This window comes from Labeo rohita, chromosome 7 (assembly GCF_022985175.1).
Source record: "Labeo rohita strain BAU-BD-2019 chromosome 7, IGBB_LRoh.1.0, whole genome shotgun sequence".
NCBI classification, from domain to species: Eukaryota; Metazoa; Chordata; class Actinopteri; order Cypriniformes; family Cyprinidae; genus Labeo; species Labeo rohita.
The window spans coordinates 2,644,813-2,661,627 of NC_066875.1; the positions used below are offsets into that span (position 1 = coordinate 2,644,813).

The 16,815-nt window shown below is 36.2% G+C and overlaps 1 protein-coding gene across 22 annotated transcripts in view; it reads right to left on the reverse strand.

The window, feature by feature from the left end:
• Window positions 1–16,815, reverse strand: part of LOC127167882 (adhesion G protein-coupled receptor L3) — a 332,296-nt gene that overhangs the window by 108,118 nt on the left and 207,363 nt on the right. The window lies entirely within an intron of this gene.

Consider the following 16,815-nt stretch of genomic DNA (forward strand, 5'->3'; position numbering starts at 1 on the left):
AAGCTGTACTGTGTGCATTGTTAGCGATTCAAGGAATATTTTTATTATTCTTATTAGGAGTCAAAGAAGTGCTAGAAACATGGTTATTATTACTGGAGGTTCAAAGGCAAAATATATCTTCACTGCCTACTGCTATTATGCCAAACATGTTGCTATGGTAACCACACCTTCAACTCTACATCTGTAAAATAAACCACCACATGGTTTTATGGCAACAACACCCTACACTTTAGCATCATTAAGATACTGTTTTATTTTATTTTATTTTATTTTCCATTTTTATTTTAAACTTTAGTAATTTTCCATTGTGTTTTTGTCATTTTTATTTTTATTTTTTTATTTATTTTTATTTATTCATTTTATTTATTTATTTATTTTTATTTCAATTTAGTTTTAGATATTTGAATACAGCAAGGTAAACCAAATAAATATTTTGCCTCAGCATTGAACATTAAAAAAAAAAAGGTTTTATCTTTAGTTGTAGTACACCAGTGAACTACAGAAACATCTGAAAAATATGCACATTTAAAATATGAAGAAATTTTATTATGCAGCAGAAATGTTAAAAAAAAAAAGAAAAGAAACATGTGTTACTTAAAAAAGAAAAGAAAATTACTTCTCTGTCAGGTAAAGAAAAAAAATACATTCTATTAAAAAATGGAACGGAGTGGTGTGGATTACTTGTGGATTATTGTAATGTTTAAAATAATAATAATAATAATACATTTTATTTAAAAAATATAAACTGGAAATTTTGTTTTATAATGTACAGAGCACAATAATAATAATAACAGTAATAATAATAATAATAATAATAATAATAATAATAATAATAATAATAATAATAACAGTTTAAAAATGATGAAATTGAAAGTTTGCTTTATAAATAACATATAAATCACTAACCAAACTGTTATGTTCATCACAATACCTGTTCATCTATAAACAGAAACAGGTGGCATTACACAGCTCTAGTGCAATTATAAAAGATAAAAGCAAGCAAGCAAATAAATACATTCTGATTTTATAAAGAAAGGCTGCTGCACAATTAATCAAAATCAAAAACACAATATGGCTTTAAATGAGTATTCAACTGCAATAAGATGCAATTAAACAGCACAGCCTGCTCCAAAGTGCACGCACACTCAATATATCTATGCATTTTTATAGAGAGAGTAATATATTTCACAATAATCACATTGATAGTTTGTTCAAATTATGCAAAGACAAACTTTTTACTTGCAATAACACGCACTGATGAACGGATCAGAGCAAGAGCAGAAATGTGCACGGAGTGAGTAAACAGAGCGGATGATCAGCTGCTGTCAGTTCTCCAAACACAAATAAAGGGCTGAAATGATCTGGCTGCTTCTGTGAGTCTGTGATACTCTGAGCCTCCAAGGAGCTAATGTGCTAATAAACACAGAAACCAGTGAGAGAGAGGAAAACAAAGCAATAAGCCAACACAACAGACTCAGGAGGAATTATGGGTAAGGCCCACGACCCAGGAAACAACACACACACACACACACACACACACACAGAGGTTCTTGTGCTGTAGGGTGATGTGATGGTAATGGTCTTGTGTTTGTGTGGGCAGAACATCGACTCTGATCTATAATTGTTTACATTACAGAAAATTACATTTCCTACCGTTTTCACCAACTGACCGTGTACGGCCAGCAGCGCAACCGCTAACTTCACTAATACAAGAGTCTCCCGCAGACTATTGGCAAAGAGCTGTTTATTTAGATGGGAAGAGACACCTGACCAACAACTAATCACACAACCCATGAACAGACTTGTCTCGTTACACTCAAGTGTTTTTGTTTTTTTGTTTTTGTTGTTGTTTTTGCCGTTTTTATGCCTTTATTTAGATAGGACAGTGTAGTTAGACAGAAAGTAAAGTGGGAGAGAGAGAAGGGGGTGGGATCGGGAAAGGTCCACGAGCCAGGATTCGAACTCGGGACGCCCGCAGCGCAACAGCGCTATATTAGGGCCCTATGATTTCCCCGCTGCAGAAAAACGAGGACGGAATCGCGGAATCCAGTCATAAAAACAGAATTTCCTGAATGACACGGAATGTCACGGAATTTGTCAAAGTTTGAATGAATTAATCAAAAGTAGGTCAATACACTTAAATCAAACTGCAATATGGACTAGTATCTGTAAATATTACGCCGCAAAAATACCATTTAAATGTAAATCCTGCATGTTCTGCGCATCTTTGTTTTAATGAATGGAGCAGACGAGCGGTTTTGTTTACTACACACACTGAAACGCATGTGACGCTCGCGGTGATTTCAGCATCTGTTGTCTCACTAAATATGGACATAAATACATGAACAATATCTGCTGACAGTCACTTCATGAGCATTTGACCCTTCCATTTTAGGAAAACTAGCATAATTTCATACACACACAGAAATGTAAAGGTAGACACGGCAACCCGTCAAAATAAAAGTCCGGTTTAATTTGGCGGCATAGTGCCAGATATACATTACTACTATTACTACTACTACTAAAATGAAACAAACATTATTTTTTAGGGTATAATCACACAACATTTCTTCTATCTTTTAATTTTAATAGTAGCCAAAAAAAGTTGGCTAAATTTTTAACAATTAAAAGATAAATGAAATTAATGTTTTATGCCTTCATTTGATAACCACAACATTTTAAATACATTTTACATTTTCATAAGGCTATTTTAAGAATAAATTAAGCATGCACTCAAATAATTAGATATGCTAAAACACAGAACTTGACACCAAAAAACATATGGTGAGAAAAAATAAAACATTTCATAGGGCCCTAAACATGTCATTTTTGTTAAAGCTTTATTAAATTGATGTGAAATTGTGTAAGTGTCATGATTTTAATTACTTAGACATGCTGTTTGATTAATACAATTTTATTTAACCATCAAAAAGGAGTTGAGAAAAATTAAAATGGGAAAAAACGGAATTTGGAAAAAAATAAAACGGAATTTGGGAAAAAAAATAAAACGGATTTCACAGGGGCCCTACTATATGTCGGCGCGCTAACCATGAGGCTATTGGCACAGACTACACTCAAGTGTTTTGAACAAAACAGAAATAAATACATTGACAAGGACCAAATCACTCCCTATTACAGCATTACATCACTTCACCAGTGGATCCTCTGCAGTGAATGGGTGCCGTCAGAATGAGAGTCCAAACATCTGATAAAAACAACACAATAATCCACACCACTCCAGTCCATCAATAACCCACTGGACCCCTGATACAAAGTGGTGCATGATTTGTGCAGATTTATGTCTTGATTCAGACCAGACAGAGCTCTACACTTACTTTTCTTTTTAGGAGCACTTATGCTACTAAAAAAAATTATGAGCACAGTCAAAACTTTAGGAGCACCTTGTAATCAATAATCAAAAAAATCTGATTAAAAAAAAAAAAAAAATTAGCCTTCCCATTACAAGGTGATATTTGACTCCTGAAAGTGATTTACAGGGGAATTTAGTTTTTACATTTGTAATGGCATTTTTCTAACTTTATTATTATTTTTTATGTTATTTTTTATGTCAATTTCTTAAAAAATATATTTTTTAAGCTTTTTCAAAACAACAGAATAAGAATAAGTTACCAATCAAATGAAATCAGTATTAACAAAATTAATTTGTACTACAGAGGTGCCACAGAAAAAAAAGTGGCTCAGAGGTGGCATGAGTGCAATCAAATTCATAAATTCATGTTAAGATTAATGTTTTAAATATAAAATTTTGAATACAGAAATATTAAATGATTTAAATAACTTTAAAAATGAAACTAAATCTGCCAGTAGGTGGCGGCAAGTCACTGATTTAATTACTGAATCATTCATTCATTTGATTCGTTCGAACGGCTGATTCATTCAGGAATAAAGCAGGTGACTCTCTTTATGAATGGGAAATTGATTCATTGACTCACTGGATTCGTTTAAAAAGGCATGCTCATTCATGACTTGTTTCAGACTGTTTTTGATGACGAAATAGAGCAAAACCAGGCAATAGTGTTATAGCCAGACAGTCACTTAATATTAACTTCTTGTTTATTTAACTGCTGTATTAATTCAGTATCTCATTTACAAACTCCCTTAAAGTCATCTAAAGCTGTTACTCATCTTAGTTCATCACAATCTCATGAAGTTCCATTATAATCAACAAAGCACAGTGAATGTCTAATTTACAATCTCTCTACACTTTGTTTATGAAAGGATTGGTGAGATATGTCTGTGATACATTACTCAACGTTGCAAAAACACATAGAAACCTTTGAAGCTCCTCTCAGCGCTCCCCTGCCAGACCCTTTTTTTTTTTTTTTTTAATGGAGGAAGCGTTATTATGGATTATGGACTTATATTTTAGTTAGATATGTCTTAAAAATGGATTTGCTTCATACAAATACACAGCTTTTGTCTTCTCAAGATGTTAATTGATGGACTGGAGTGGATCAATTGTGGATTATTATGATGTTTTTATCAGTTGTTTGGACTCTCATTCGGACAACACCCATTCACATCCATTGGTGAGCAAGTGATGCAATGCTACATTTCTCCAAATCTGATGATGAAACAAACTCATCTACATCTCAGATGGCCTGAGGGCGAGTACATTTTCATCATATTTTCATTATTGGATAAACTGCTCCTTTAAAGTTGCTAATTGCTTGAGTGTCTGGTCGCATGCAAACTACATCTACATGTTAATATTCACTCCGGTGTTTTTATGTGCTGTAATGTAATGAAGTTATTTCAGTAACTTAATATTATGTTTATTAATTCCACAAACCCTACACCTGGCCACTATTAATTCTTTGATGAGCAATTAAAAGTTCAGCATCACTTGCTGCATGAGTTAATTCTCTTCTAAAACTTTAATAAGTAGTGCCCAGAGGGCTTCTATACTTTTAAAGAAGCAAATCAACCTGATTATTATTTTTTTTTTCTATTTTTGGCCTTGGCCATTTTATAGATAAGAACAGTGATAGTCAGAATGGAGGCTAATGGGATCAGCTAACGACACACGCTGTCCGTCTGCACACGTCTTCAACACGCTGATTTTAAACTATTCGAAAATTTTGGTGCAGTCCACCCCAAAGTAAGATTTTTAAATGTTTTTTGTTTTTGTTTTTTTTTAAAGAAATCTCTTTTGCTCACCAAGCTTGCATTTACTGGATCCAAAGTACAGCAAAAACTTGAAATTTTGAAATATTTTTGCTATTTAAAATAACTGTTTTCTATTTGAATATATTTTAAAATGTAATTTATTCCTGTGATTTCAAAGCTGAATTTTTAGCATCATTACTCTAGTCACATCATCCTTCAGAAATCATTCAAATGTTATGATTTGCTGCTCAAAAAACATTAATTATTATTATTAATATGATGGAAAGAGCAGAGTAGATTTTTTTTCAGGTTTCTTTGATGAACAAAGTTCAGAAGAACAGCATTTATCTGAAATGCAAATATTTTGTAACATTATAAATGTCTTTATCATCACTTTTAATCAATTTAAAGCATTCTTGCTAAATAAAAGTATTAATTTCTATAATTTCTTTCCCAAAAAAAAAAAAGTTTTTGAATGGTATAGTTTATAATGTTACAAAAGCCTTTTATTTCAGATAAATGCTGATCTTCTGGATCTTTCTATTCATCAAAGAATCCTGAAAAAATGTACTTAACTGTTTTAAATATTGTTAATAATAATAATAATAATAATAATAATAATAATAATAATAATGATAATAATGTTTCTTGAGCAGCAAATCAGCTTATTAGAATGATTTCTGAAGGATTATGTGACACTGAAGACTGCAGTAATGATGCTGATAATTCAGCTTTAATCACAGGAATAAATTATACTTTAAAATATATTCAAATAAAAAGCAGTTTATTCTACAGTAAAAAATATTTCACAATATTACTGCTTTTGCTGTATTTTGGATCAAAAAAAAAAAAGCAGGCTTGGTGAGCAGAACAGACTTCTTAAAAAAAAAAAAAAAAAAAAAAAAAAAAAAAAAAAAATTCTTGCTCTTTAAAAAAAAGTTTGAGAGTTTTAGAGTTTGAGTTTTTTATTATTTCTGCATTCGTAGAATCATTTAAAAGGAACATATTTTTAACAATAAATTATAACAATGATCAATAATTAATACATGTAATAAAAATAATAATGAATTAATAATAATAATAATCACAGTAATACATCTATTGAAGACACACATTTGTGTTTCTAATAACGTGTGCATCTCTATAAGCATATAGAATGAACTCAGATAACCATAAATAAATAAACAATTAATTAATTAATTAATTCAATAATAATAATAATAATAATAATAATAATAAATACAAATAAATTGTTCTCAGTGTTATGACTACACAGCCAGACATCAACAATCACACATGCAAACACACTCATCTTGAGCCTCCATAATAAACATGCACAGCATGTGAATCAATGACAGCCATGAGCACAGCTTCCAGCAGCTCTGCGTCATTAAACACAAGAGCACAGAGACGCTTCATCAGATGCTGAGGGTGGAAATGCTTAAAACCTCCACATGCAACAGAAAGACCACATCCCGCCCGATTCCTCCCAAAACCACCTGACTACGACCAGATGACTGCTCAAACACACTTCAGCACATGCCTGATGACCCCTGATATCTGTGATGATTAAAGATTATACTGACATTGATGATTATATGCAGTAATTCTCACTGCAAGTTAACAGCTTTTGTTAAATTTCAATAGTTAATTTGCTAAATTTCAACTGATTATAATTTCAATAGACTGCTTAAAATGAATAAAGAGCATTTATAATAGTACACACTGCTGTGAGGGTAAAGGTCTGATTTCAACTGAAATCATTTTAATTTACTGATCTAGTGTTACTTCATCACTGCCCTAGAGCGACAGCGATCTTTCACAAAATCCCTGCAATCACCCAGAACACCCTAGCAACTGCCTAGCAACTGCCTAGCAACACATTAGAAATTGTCAAGCTTGTTGCATTGTTTTTAAATCAAATTATTATGTTAAAATGTCAGCCCTAGTTGCTGGTAATTATGTTTATTTTCTATCAGTAACTGTTGTAACTGTGAATCAGATGAAGATGGACAGATTGAAGCTGCGTGTGAATCAGGCGATCTGATTGGAGCGTCAGATGCTCAGTGAAGTGTGTGCGATCTGAGCCATCAGAACTAACTCAATTAACTCAACCGGTCAATCTGTAAATTTGTCTGAAATTTCCAATCCGTGCAAGAAACGTTCTTATAACATTCTGTCCATTATCAGGATTGACGACAGATGTGACGACGTTCCGCGTTGATGCGTTTTAGTCGGCGTGCTATTACACTTAATTTGAAGTGCTCTTCTTGTCATAATTATCTCTCGTTCGTCTTCTCAGCACCAAAGAAAATGAAGAGAAGTTTCTTTGGCTGTCAGAAAGAGCTCATTACTTTGAATTGTCTCTCTATTCTGGTGTCTTATCAGTGCGAGTGAGAACTGGCTCCACTCGTTTATGTCTGGCAGAAAGATGAAGCATCTCTATCACTGCTCACTCACAGCCATGTTTAATTAACATTTGGACCGCTTTCACTGTTCCCATCATGCCTGGTTACGCTACTGCACACACACACACACACGTTTGTTGTTGTTGTATTGTTTTAAGTGAGCTTTTGAATTGTGTCAGCTCTCTGATTCTTAAAACAAAACTCACACTTTCACCTGCTGTTAGTTTTTTAAATACCAATATTTACATTTTGAAATTAAAGGAATTGTCTTTCATTGTGTCTCTCTATTTGCAATGTCCTACCATACACTCAGAACACCCTAGAAACTGCACAGCATCACCCTAGCAACCACCTTTAACACCCTAGCAACTTCATAGCAACACCTCAAAAACCACCCAAACACCTGCATAACAGCTATTTAGAAACCCCTAGCCCAAATGCAAAGCAAAACCATAGCAACCACACAGCAACCACCTAGTAATCCCCCAAAACACTCTTACAATCACATAGCAACCAGCCAGAAGCTACCACTAAAAACACTTTAGCAACTGCATTGCAACCGCCTAGAAACGAAACAGAACACTCTACAGCAACCATAACACACCAGCAACCACCTACGACCCAACCAGAACAACCGCACTTAGCAACCACTCTTAGCAACCACTCAGAACATCCTTGCAACCACATAGGAACAACCTACTGTAGCAACCCCCAGAATATGCCCCAGCACCACATAACAACCACTGATAACACCTTCAGTCACTCAAAACACACTAGCAACAACAAAGCAACCGAAGAGCACAATAACCACCCAGAACACACTAGCAACCACACTTAGCAACCATCCAGAACGCCATAGTACCTTCTTTGCAACTTAGCAACCACCCGTACACCTTAGCAACTGTATAGCAGCTACTCAGAAAACCCTAGCAAATGCAAAGGAATACCTTGGCAAACACACAGCAACCACTACCAATCCCTCAAAACACCCTACAGTAATAACCACTTAACAACCAGTGATAAGACACAAGAAACCACCCAGAACACCCCTGCAACCACACTTAGCAACCGCTCAGAACACCCTAGCAACCAAACAAAACACCCCAGAAATAACATAGCAACCATCCATAATATACCAGCAGCCATATAGTAAACATTCAGAACACCCTAGCAACGTTATAGCAACCAGCAATAACCAATCACACAGCTATCACCTAGCAACCACTTAGAATACCCCAACATCTGCATACCAACCACCTAAAAAACCAAACAGAACACTCCACAATTAACACAGCAACCATAATACACCAGCAACATAGTAACGACCTAGAAACCACCCAGAACAAATCAGCAAATACACTTTACAACCACCTAGCAACTACTAGAACACAGTAGCATCCACATAACAACCATCAATAACACTCCAGCAACACCATAACATCCACCTAGGAACCACCCAGAACACAAAAGTAAAAACACTTAGCAACCACTTAGAACATCCTAGCAACCAAAAAGAACACCACAGAAATAACATAGCCACCACATATCAGCAACCATATAGCAAACAATCAGAACACTGTAGCAATCACATAGCAACACGTGAGAAACAACCACATAGTAATCACCTTCAACACACTCGCAGCCACTTAGCAACCATCCAGAACACCCCAGCAACTTCATAGTAACCACCTGCACACTTTAGCAACTGCATAGCAGCTACTCAGAAAACCCTAGCAACCACACTTAGCAACCAACGATAACACAACCGGCAACCACCCAGAACCACCTAGAAACCAAACAGGACACTCCACAAATAACAGAGCAACCATACAACACACCAGCAACCACCCAGAAAACCTCAGCAACAATACAGCAACCACATAGGAACCACCCAGAACACACTAGCAACCACACTTAACAGCCTCTTAGTGACATCATCATAGCAACCAAACAGCAAGCACCTAGCAACCAAAAAGAAAACCCCAGAAATAGCACAGCAACCATTCATGGCATACCAGCAATCATTGCAACAATCAGAATGCTTTAACAATCACACAGCAACCAACAGAAACCAAACGGAATACTCCAGAGAAAACACAGAAGCCATAACACACTAGCAACCACAGAGAACACCATCAACAACATAGCAACCACCCATAACATAACAGCAGTCACACAGTAAATACTCAAAACACCCTAGCAATGACATAGCAACCAGCAAGAAGCAAACATACAGCTATCACCTAGCAACCACTCAGAACACCCTAGTAATCACATAGCAACCACCTAGAAAGCAAACAGAACACATCAGCAACCACACTTAGGAGCCACCTAACAACCCCCATAACATCCTAGCAACCACATAATAATCACCAATAACACACCAGCAATCACACAAAACACCTCAGCAACAGCATAGCAACCACCTAGGAACCACCCAGAACACACTAGCAACTACACTTAACAGCCTGTGACATCATCATAGCAACCAAACAGCAAGCACCTAGCAACTAAAATGAAAACCCCAGAAATAGCATAGCAACCATTCATGGCATGCCAGCAATCATAGCAACAATCAGAATGCTTTAACAATTACATAGTAACCAGTGAGAAGCAACCACATACAGTAGCAATCACCTTGCAACCACTCAGAACACACTAGCAACCACTAACAATCACACAGTAAACTACACCAATCTAGAAACTAAACAGAACTAACACGGAAATAGCACAGAAGCCATTACACATAAACAACCGCTCAGAACTCCCCATCAACAACAGAACAACCACTTAGAAACCACCCAGAACATATTAACAACCACACTTAGAAACCTCTCAGAACATCCTAACAAACACATATGAACCCCCAGAGCACCCTAGCAACCACATAACAACCACTGATAACACCAGCAGTCATACAAAACACACTAGCAACAACATAGCAACCAAAGAACACAATAACCACCTAGCTTTCAAACAAAACATGCCAGAAGTAACACAGAAACCATTTAGGAACCACAAAGAACACACTAGCAACCAAACAAAACATCCAAGCAACCACTCAGAACACCCAATGACCCAGCAACCACCCAGAACACCTCAGCAACAACATAGCAACCATCTAGGAACCACCCACAACACACTAGCAATCACACTTAGTAAACACTCAGAACATCCTAGCAACCAAAAAGAACACCCCAGAAATAACATTGCAACCTCCCACAACATATCAGCAACCACATGGCAAACAATCAGACATACAACAATCGCATAGAAACCAGTGAGAAGCAACTACATAGCAATCACCTTGCAACCACTCAGAACACACTAGCCACTTAGCGACCACTAACAATCACATAGCAACTTACAGCAATCTAGAAACCAAGCAGAACACTCCAGAAATACCACAAAAACCATAACACACGAACAACCACCCATAACACCCCATCAACAACCACACTTAGTAACCCCCAGAGCACTTTAGCAACCACAAAACAATCACAGATAACACCAGCAATCACCGAAAAGACACTAGGAACAACATAGCAATCAAACACCACAGTAACCATCTAGCAATCAAACAAAACACCCCAGAAATAACATGGCAACCATTTAGGAACCACCAAGAACACCCTAGCAACCACTCAGAACAACCAATGACCTAGCAACCACCCAGAACATCTCAGCAACCACACTGCAAACAATCAGACACTGTAATAGTCGCATATCAACCAGTGAGAAACAACCACATAGCAATCACCTTGCAACCACTCAGAACACACTAGCAACCACTTATAGCAATCTAGTAACCAAACAGAACTAACACAGAAGCTGTAACACATGAACAACCACGCAAAGCGCCATCAACAACAGAGCAACCACCTAGAATCCACCCAAAAAAAACGCATCAACAAACAAACTTAGCAACCACTCAGGACATCATAACAAACACATATCAACTACCTAGCAACCCTCGGAGCACCCTAACAACCACAAATAACACCAGCAATCACCCAAAACACACTAGCAACAACATAGCAACCAAAGAGCACCGTAACAACCTAGCAACCATCTAGCAATCAAACAAAACACCCCAGAAATAACATAGCAACCATTTAGAAACGCAAAGAACACACTAGCAACCAAACAGAACATCTAAGCAACCACATAGCAACCACTCAGAACAACCAATGACCTAGCAACCACCCAGAGTACACTAGCAACCATATAACAACCTGAAAGCCTTACAGTTTTAAGCTTTTTAAAGTACATCACACTTCCTGGCTAGGAAAATTTGTCCTGACCCATTTTTTTTTTCATTATTATTTAATTATTTTTTTATTCTTTTCACAATGAATGAAATTGGATCCTTCCTTATGTTGTTTTCTTGTTCAAGAAATTTTAGTCCAAAAAAAAAAAAAAAAAAAAAATCATGCCAAACTTTGCATAACAGAAACTAGATGAACGCATCTGAAAATATTTAACTCAGGACGTACAGTAAGCTTTGTTTTTCCACTTCTGATGTCTGTTTTGTGAGGGAGCTGCAGGAGTCTGCAGGTCTTGACTCTGTGTGTTTTATTATATCGAATGCCAGAGAAAGTCAAAAGACCTTGAGTAGTCATAGCATAAAGCAGTGCTCCTCTGAGGTCACGGCTAAGCATATTCCACACTGCATATGGGCCAGATTAGGTCAATTACCGTCTGCCTACAGGGGCCCTGCAGAGCAGAGCGAGGCTCGCCAACAAGCATCCCGCACCGGCTCCAAACATCACTGCGTTTGACGTTCCCTCACATGTTCTGAATATCAGCAAATGCTAAAGCTATTCCACACAGCAGGTCAAAACAGGAGATTGGTATCTCACACGGAACCGTCCATCACAACAGCTCAAGACGAACATCTCAGACATGTCAAGTTTCACAGGAGCCTGAGGAAAAACAAGGTTGTGTTTAATAACTAAAGTGTAATTCACTTTAGTGTGGCACAATAATAAATATTCATTTCAAGAGAAATTTCATTACATGTTCATATATACAATGTCGTCATGCTTGTTTTGGTGTAAAACTGTCATCTGGATCATATAAAGATCAGAGAAAATTTTGCACCTCGTGTGGGGTTTTCTATACTGATGTCAGTTGCATTCTAGTTTTATTATCTAATGCTGATTTTGTTGTTGGCTGATGCTGATTTTGAAGATTATATTCTAGTTTTGTCATTTAAGACTGATGATTTTGCATTGTGAATTTAAGTGCAGATCTAACAATGATTTCTGTGCTTTGTTCTCAAAGCTGACTTTAGAGATTTCAAAGTACAGTAATTCAATTATCTTATGCTGAATTTAGAAAAAATCAGCGTGATTCTGTTATCTGATGCAGGTTTTTAAGATTTCCTGGTTATTTTGTTATCTGATGCTGATTTTGGATATCGATATTTTTCATGTTATCTGATGCTGATTTAGATTTTGTTTAATGCTGATTCTGCTATCTGATGTTGAGTTCAGAGATTTAACATTGATTCTGCTAACTAATGCTGATTTTAAAGATTTTACATTGATTATGTAATCTGGTGCAGATTTGTTGTTATCTAATGCTGATTTTGAAGATTCTGTGCTGATTTATGCTTTTCTCTCTTCTTAATTTTTTGAAGATTATATTCCAGTTTTGTAATGTGAGGCTGATGATTTTGTATTGTAAATTTGAGTGCAGATCTAATGAGGATTTCTGTGTTAACTTTGTTTTCTGATGCTGATTTTACAGATTTCAAGGTTTGCATTGTGAATTTCAGTTGCAGATCTGAACATGATGTCATAATCAGGCACTGATTTCATGACCCTATACTAACTTTGTTCTCTGATGCTGATTTTGGACATTTCAAGGCAAATCTATTGTCTGGGGCAAATTTTGAAACATTCTTAGTTATTCTTTTATCAGATTTTATTCTGATTTTAGAGATTTATACAGCTCATGTCATCTGATGCTGATTTGGATTTGGATACTGGTATTTGATGTTCAGTTCAGAGATGGTGATTTTGATAACCAATACGCATTTTGAAGATTCAATATTGATTCTGTTTTCCGATGCAGATTTGTTGTTGTCGTCTGATGCTGAATTTGGAGATTCCAATGTAGTTATATTATCTGATGCTGAATTTGGGCAATTCAGCATGGTTCTGTAATCTGATGCTTATTTTGGAGATTCATAATGTTCATAATTTTCTTATCTGATGTCTGTAAAAAATGGACGTAAAAAGAGTCCATGCTGATTTTGTTATATGATGCTGACTTAAGGTGTTTGAAGTTGCTTCTGTTACATGATGCTGATTTTGAAGATTCCACACTGATTCTGTTATCTGATGCAGATTTCATGTTGTTGTTGTTGCTGCTCTGCTGCTATCTAATGCTGTCTAATATCTGATGCTGAATATGGGCAGTTTGATGTGATTCTGTTATCTAAAACTCATTAGTTGTTGGTGGTGCTATCTAATGCTGATTTTAATGGTTATGCTCCATATTTGTAACTTGAGGCTGATGATTTTGCATCCTAAAGCTGAGTTCCATATCTAACGATGATTTCATTATTGGACACTGATTTTATGACCCCGTGCAAACTTTGTTACCTGATGTAGATTAAAATGTAATTCTATTATCTTATGCTGAATTTGGACAATTTAATTGATTCTGCTATATTATAACCAATTTTGGATCTGATGCTGGTTTTGTTGTTGTCGTCTGATGCTTATTTTTTACACTCCAGATCTGAAACTCAAGGCTGACGATTCTGCATTCTACAGTCAAAGAGCTCCAAAACTGATAATGATTCCATAATTAGACACTGATTTCATGACCCTTGATTTCATGGCAATTTAATATGATTGTGTTATCTGATGCTCATTTTGGAGATTGATAATGTTCATGCTACCTAATGCAGATCTTGGGGCACTGACGCAGATCCTGTTCTCTGATGCTGACTTTTGGTGATATGGACATTCTATGACATTTCTATTATATCATGCTTATTTTTTAGAGATTTCCTCAAGCTTCTGTTGCACAGAAACACATGAGACAGGATTGAAAATACACACACACATTCACACAAGGCCAGTGGAGCAGGGCATAGGGACAGATGTTGTAAGCACAGTGCGTATCTCTCTCTTGACTGCCTCTATAGAGGAACTAAAGCAGGAGAGGGTGCGCAGGGAGGGGGTGATAAAGTGCGACACACTTGTGCCCGTGAGCCAGGGGATTTTCAGCAGTGAGTAATGGAGCTGTGTGCAGTGATAAAACCAGCCTCCAGCCAAACGCTGCTTGAGACCTAAAACATATAGAGGACCTAAAAATAAGCGTACAATGCTGTATGAGCTAAATAGGTGAGTCAAGATCCTGTCCAAGCCATATTTCACCCAAAATCAACAGAAGCCTATTTCAGGATCATTACGGTTTTTTGCATTGCAACATTATTTTCATAACATTTAAACACTTTCCTCCCACAAATTCTCATTACCAAAATATATCAAGTTTTCTCAGTAATGTTTCTAATTTGATTCTTTTTTTGCCAGTGGCTTTTATTATTGCATAAAAATAACCATTTATTCATAGGCCCTGTGCTATATGGCGCACTTGATGCACTTGCGGTCTTGCAATGGTCATTGCTTCTGCATGACTGTGAAGTCTACTAGACCAGAGTTTCTCTACTCTAGTCCTGGCCACTAACAGAGTGTTTTAAATGTCTCACTAATTAAAACACTCATCAGATTAAATCTGTCAGATCCTTAGTGTGCTGAATAGTGAGATATCTAAAACATTCTGGAACATGGGGACTGCAGCTGATAAACACTAGACTGTAGGGTGTCTCATTTGCTGTTTTATGACTCTGAATGCGACTCACGCCCCCTTTTTGGCTGTGTTTGGATGCAGTGGGACTTTTCACTGTTTGCGTCACTCTGTTTGTCTGTCTCAGTCAGTCTGTGCATTAAGAGTAGAACTTTTATAGTGACTCATTCTGAAGTTGCCAGTATGTGCCAGTAGGTGGCAACAGATAACTGCCATTATTTACATGCACATTTCTGTGAAAAATGCAAAAGAATTATATTGCATTCAATCATATAATCAGATCAACTGATGCTATTTAAGTTACATGATTTTTTAATAAGTGAGTCGTTGAATCGTTTACTCAAATAGTTCTATTTAAATCCTGATTTATTCAAGAATGAAACCTGAGACCTTTATTTTTTTCACAGCAATGTTTCTCATATGATTCTTTTTTGCCAGTAGCTTTTTTTGTTGCATAAAACTAACCGTTTATTCATAGGCCCTGTGTTAAATGGTGCACTTGATGTACTTGCAGTGTTGCGATGGTCATTACTTCTGCATGACTGTGAAGTCTACTAGACCAGAGTTTCTCTACTCTAGTCCTGGCCACTACCAGAGTGTTTTAAATGTCTCACTAATTAAAACACTCATCAGAATAAATCTGTCAGATCCTTAGTGTGCTGAATAATGAGATATCTATAACATTCTGGAGCATGGAGACTGGAGTTGAAAAACACTAGACCGTAGGGTTTCTTATTTGTTATTTTATGACTCTGAATGTGACTCACACCCCGTTTTTGGCTGCTTTTGGATGCGCTGGGACTTTTCACTGTTTGTGTCACTCTGTTTGTCTGTCTCAGTCAGTCTGTGCATTAATAGTGGGATTTTTTAAACGACTCCTTCTGAAGTTGCCAGTATGTGCCAGTAGGTGGCAACAGATAACTGCCATTATTTACATGTGCATTTCTGTGAAAAATGCAAAAGAATTACATTGCATTCAAATGATATAATCAGACCAATTGATGCTATTTAAGTTACATGATTTTTTAATAAGTGAGTCGTTGAATCGTTTACTCAACTAGTTTCATTTAAATCCAGATTTAATCAGAAATTAAACAAAGGAAATGAAACCTGAGACCTTTTAGCAAAATTTTCCAGTGCAACACTGTCTAAAATGTACACTACTCAATTTTAGCTTCTTGTTTATTGTTGTCGCACATCAATATCACACTATTAAGTGCGTGATTGTTCTGAATACTGCATGGCTGTGATACGGTCACAGGTATTTATAGCCGTGCTGATATTCACAACAGCACTGTTGCTTGTGTCATTATGCTTAATTATGTCACTAAGGTTAAACCTCATAAATCTAAAATCTCATAAAGCAGCTTTGCATTTAGGGGCGTGTTTAAGCATACAGCATGTATGCTCACTAGGTCTTGAAACAGCAAAAGTGTGTGAAGAACAGAAC